The sequence below is a fragment of the Heloderma suspectum genome, chromosome 6 (genome assembly GCF_057233095.1).
Source record: "Heloderma suspectum isolate Gila_16-S chromosome 6, 16-S_ref, whole genome shotgun sequence".
NCBI classification, from domain to species: Eukaryota; Metazoa; Chordata; class Lepidosauria; order Squamata; family Helodermatidae; genus Heloderma; species Heloderma suspectum.
The window spans coordinates 40736697-40742696 of record NC_139463.1 but is presented as its reverse complement, the minus strand read 5'-3'; positions in this window follow the sequence as shown (position 1 = coordinate 40742696).

The window sequence follows — 6000 nt, the reverse complement described above, 5'->3', positions numbered from 1 at the left end:
GGAAGAGGAAGAACCGCTCTACCTCCAAATGCCCCCGACTCTATGTTTGCGTATTGGCCCGCCTGCTTCCACTCTCTATCCCTTTGCCCCCGCGAGAAGGCTGCCTTTCGGAGACGCAGCCAATAGGAACGCCGGCCGGGGAAAATGGGCGGAGATTGGTTTCGAGAGGAGGGACCTTCATCCTAACGCGACGGAGGGATGGGCGGGGCTGAGTATCTTCCATGCTCCCTTGAAAGGTTTTCTGTAGCATAGACTTAAAGTCTTAAATAGACTGACACACGAGGAGGTAACTTCCGGGTCTTTTACACTCTTTCAAAAAAAAAAAATTTCAGACGGGAAGCTGCATTGGCTGTGGCAGCAAAACAACAAAAAGTCTGGTGTGGCACCTTTAAGACTAACACATTTATTATTGCATGAGCTTTGGGAACATAAGAATATGTTCCTACGGTCAGCTTCATAAGATGCACACAGGGTGGGAATAGTAAATAGTGAGAACAGAAATGCACAAAATGCAAACACTGATAATTACCTTATTAACAGAATTAGTTTATTAACAGTGGTCATTTACAAAACACTCGTTGGGTGATAACACAGTCATCCTTGCCTGGGTGACCTGATTAAACATGTAATGTAATTTTTTTTTAAACAACAACAGCAGCTTTGTCCCTATTCAAGCAACAGGGAGTAGAGTTGAATCTCTTGATTAATTGTAGTTCAGCAGTTTCGCATTGGAATCAGACTTTAAAGTTCCTTCCTTTGTTCAAGAATGGCCACTTTGAGGTCCGTGACAGAACATTCTCTGAGGGTGAAGTGTTCCACTCCGAATTTGAATATTGCTATTTCTGATTTGTTTTTCTTTTATTATTACATTGAGATCCCACCTTTTTTTCCTCTTGCAAGGAACCCAAGGTGGCTTACATAGTCCCCCTGCTCTCCATTTTATCTTCACAACAACCTTGTGAGGTAGGCTAGGCTGAGAGCCAGTGACTGGCTCAAAGTCACCCAGTAAACGTCATGGCTGGGTGGGATCTCCCAAGTCCATCACTTTAACCACTACACCACACTGGCTCTCAAGATGTAAGATGTGTGTCTATTCATACTTTTGTGTAGACACTAGCCATTCCATCCACCCTGCTGAAAGACCACTTTTTTGTTCCATTTCCATTCCCATCTCCTTTTCCTTGGGTGTCATGTCTTTTTAGATTGTAAACCTGCAGTCAGAAGCTGTCTTGTTTTAGTGATTGCATGTAAGCTGCTTTGGGAGCCTTTTTGGCTGAGGAGTGAGCTAAAAAATACTTTAAAGAATTAAAGTATCATCAATTATCTACGGCCCATCCTGGACAAAGATACTTCCCTCTCACAGGCTTTGGGTAGTAGGCCTTTACTTGCCTACAGACAGCCACCAAACCTAAAATAGCTACTCACCAGCAACAACAGACCACATAGCAAAGATACAGATACAGGAACCAGACCCTGTGGCAAACCCAGATGTCAACTCTGTCCCCATAGCTACTGTGGCAACACCGTTACAGAACCTAAGAATATTAACCATAACAGCCAGGATGTTTCATTCATCTGCTCATGTCCCAATGTAATATATGCCATCATTTACCAACAATTTATTTATTTTATTCTAAAATGTATGAGTCACACTATGGCTTATAATTCTCAAGGTGACAAGTTATACACATCAGAAAGCTTGATATACAGATATCTAGAAAAAGTTATAGACTTAAGATTAATTGGTAAATTTTGAGTATAATCTTCTCAAAGGCGTAATTCAGAATTGACCATATCAAGCCTGAAAGGTGTATGTATAAGCTTTTTTTGTATGCTCTAATTTTTTGGGGGAATGTTTAATAACAATAAGATAATTAAGACTGTGAACCCTAATTTATGGGAAGTAGATTATATGAGCTATGAGGTAATTTCTACACAAAAAAGTATAAATATGTGCTGATTTTAGAATGTGGGAGGAGCATCTTATTAGAAGTTCTCCTGGCCTGTGTACCTGTCAGTTGAATAGCCTATTCAGTATTGAATGGGGAACTTGGTACTTAGAATGAAATCTCTCCTTTTTAAGCTATTAGGACTAGAAGTCTAAGAACAACAAATGTTTAAGAAATTCTATTTCCTGTTGTGCTATTAAGATCTAAGAATCTTTAACAAAGTTCTGTTTAACAACAGAAATGTTTTATGCCATTTTATACAAGTTATGTTTTATGTGATGCTATAAGTATATTTCTAGTAAAAATGAAACATTGATCAAAAAGATTTTCCATTACTAATTCTTGATAGTACAAAACCAAAACTGAATCCACCTAAAATAATTTTTGGTGTACATTTTGTTTGAAGTGTATTGATCAGCTTTAACTGGAAGCCAACAGCTTCCTAAAAACTGGAACTATAGCTTGAAAACACTCAGCAAATGCCCAGATCCATAACACTACCAATGCCAATTCAAATGCAAATACAGTCTATTTCCACCATATGTTGTGTTGAAGCAGTTGTAGTGAGAGGATGGTTTACAGCAAGCAGGCCTGCAGTGTAGACCATTGTTATGACTGGAGGTAACAGTTAGTCTGATTTGGACCTGAAGACCAAAATCCACTGCATAAAAACCTGAATGTTCCCTATCACTTACTAGTGCGAGGATGATAGCATTATCACCAATTACTGCTGTTCTGAATAATCAGTTAATGGAATTTCCACAGACTGACATTCTCGCATTTAATTGCCATTTGACCCAACTGTTTACAAATGTTTTTTTCTTTCTGCTACTGCATCTTTGCATTTAACATTCACTTTTTAACAATACAAATTGCACTTGCAATGCCTGTGATAATTATTGGTATTGCTGCAGTCAGGAAGGGGGCATTTAACTCTTTACTCCCCTGCTGTGATCCTGATGAAAACCACTCCTTAGAAGTTGCCACTTGCATTGGGAGGAAATCTCCCATTGATGCAAAGAGACATTTAATGTTAATTTTGGCATTTGATAAAGTGGACTCTAGTCTGTGAAAAGCTTATGCCATAATAAATGTGTTGCTCCTTAAAGTGGCCCAAGACACTTGATTATTTTTTTTGCTACAGACTAACACAGTTACCCACCTCGATGTATTTAAGTAATGAGATGGATTATTCTGCTGCTTTTATATCTGTGTGGGAGGTGGAAAGATTTTCCTTTAGGGAAAGGAAGATGGGTGTGGTGTCATTTCATTTCCTACGGTCTCATTCGCCTCCTTCTTTTGTATGGTATATTGTTGGTTGTCATGGTGATGGCAGGGGTGGGGGGCGTTCTAGCTAGGCCAGTAATATTCTTGCTGGTTGTCAACTCTAGATCTCAGCCAGCTGTATGCATGGCATCATTTCAGAGATGATTTAGAGTGGAGTGGTCCCATGTATGCAATTGTCCCACTTTGCAATATATATTCAGACGTTAATGTCTGCGCGGCCACAGAGGTGACTTCTGTATAGGAATTTTGTGATGTGCGAATCAATCCTTGTTTAGCCAAATTGAAGGGATGATGGACGTGGAGACTCTGTTAGGAAGCAAAGTGGCTTCGTGATGAACCACATGTTCATCATGATGAACATGACCCACATGTTCAGCTTTTGTGCCACCCAAACATAGCCTAGCACTTCTTAACCCATTTTCAGCCACTTTGTGGTTCGTGTGCGGTTGAACTGTGAGCTAGATGCACAGTGAAGCAACTGCACAATTTGCTTCACAACACAGCAACTTGGCACATTCGCCCAACCAACATGAAAGCACATATAGAAAGCAGAGGGTCAGTATGCCACTGCCCCCACAGTGTCCTTCACTTCAGTGTTTCCTGCCTCCCAATCTGCAGAGGAAGAGGATTGGGGCTGAAAAGCCAAGGGAAAGTATCACTGATGTAGTGCAGTCAGGGCTCGCAGGGATGCAGCCCCGGCACTTTTTAATTAGCGGGGACTCTGATGTCATCTGCCACACCCCCCCCTCAGAATTCCCTGTTTCCTCTGAGCTTAGCTGCGATCCTCACTGTAGGTGTGGGAGGAATTAATTTTCCAAGCAACAATATATTGTTCCATGTTGGAATGCAAAGTATTTGGGATGACTTGGTCTGGAATGGGCAATGAAGACCTCTTTGCTTTACCAAAGACGTGCTCCTGGTGGACAGGAAAACTCCTAAAACTGGTTTGTTGATATGGATGACACAGCTGCCTGAAATTTTTGGACTGCCCTTGAAGACTGTCACAACGAGCTCCTGCATTTCCAAATTTACCACTACAACACCACTGGAAAGTATGGACTAACTTGAAAGTGAGCACAAAATGTAAGACTGTCAAATATGTTTACTGCTGCAGACGTTAAAGTGGTTGCTATAAATTGTAAATTACAATTTAGGTGCTTCCTGATGCATGAGAAAGGAGCACATTAACTCCTCTCTCAAATCTCAGTTGGGGCAGGCAGTGTGCATTTGTGCTGCAGAGAGCATCGGTCTATGCAGTGTACGGTCAGGCCCACCTGCCATCCACTATGATGGCAGGAATTTGCAAGTATATATGAAAGGCAACTCTCATTGCATTCTGGTGTCACCAAGAAACAGAATGGATGGGTGACCTTAGACATGTCTCCATGTATGGGCTTGTCAACTCCCAATGACTGAATCTCATTACTTCCGTTGTTTGACTCATGTATGGTATCTAATAACTATCTGCGTTCAATAGTTTTAAATCCCATTTTGTATAAGTTCTCACCCCACATGCTGGAATTCCAGGTGTCTATGTGTGTATATATGAGAACATGCACAGCATGTTTAATATCTATGCATCTCATAAAGCTTTCAAAACAAAAGCCTACTTCAACCAGTGCATGGGAACGTGAATTTGATTGTTGTTTTTTCTGCAAAGCTGTTCTTCAGTCATCATAAATTAGACTAGACCAGGTCTGCAGTGTGTGCACAATCCTATATTTGAGTTACGCTGGCTGAGGGTCTTTGGGATTTTGAGAGACATAACCCTGCCAAGATAGATACACCAGCAGAATGGCTAAAACAGGATGGAGACATGATTGGCAGAAGGGAAGAGCACTGCCAGGATTGGGCCCAAGCTCCCTAATTTGGTTTCTGACTCTGATTTGGAGAAGGAGCTAGAAGCCCAGCTGAGACAGGGAGTGGGGGAGGAAATTCCCCAAGACTCTTCAGGAGACAGCAAAGAACCTTCCCAAGAGCTTATCGCACAGGAGGGCCAAGCTCAGAGACTGTCTTCCCCCATCCCCATGGGGACCCAGCCTGTGTTGGCAGGGTGAGCGGGCGGAGCATCAGAACTGACAGATGCCAGAGCCCACTGGCAATTAAGTGGGCATAGCTGAGAGGTGTGAGGTGCCCCACCAGATTGGCTGCCTGTCGGAAGTTGGGTCAGGAGGATCCTCCCTGAAGGAGCCCAGAAAAAGCCTGCTAAACATGGCAGGAAACCTGTCCATTGGGTGGAAGGCCACTGCCCTGCTTTCAGGAGCTCTCTTAACAAAAGCACGCAGCTAATTAGGTCCAGAGGACAGGTCCCAGCCTTTGTAGTCCTGTCAGGTGTGAAAAGGTGCAATTAACTGAATACAAGACTTTGTGGATTGCTCTGTTGCCTCACCACTCAGCCGGAGGTCTTGGAATCCCTGACAAGCACACTTATGCAGTATTCTATACCCCATGGGAGCGGGGCCTCCAGCCTACAGGCCTAATCTGGCCTGCAGAGGTTCCCCATCTAGTCCACAGAGTTGCTTCAAATTCCTCTAGGGGGCTTGGCCTGGAGGCCTCTCCATGGTTATCTCCAGTCTGAGACTGGAAATAACAGCAGGGATGGGAAGGCACTGGGAGGAGCAGCCGCTCTGAACAATGCTGACTGGCTCTGTTTGTGTGGCAAGCACTACCGCCATAAAGAGAACATGTGCCATGCGAAGCGAGGGACTCAGTAGACCCTGGGAAGAGAAGCCACTCTTCCCAATATCCGCTGAGTCCCCAGCTT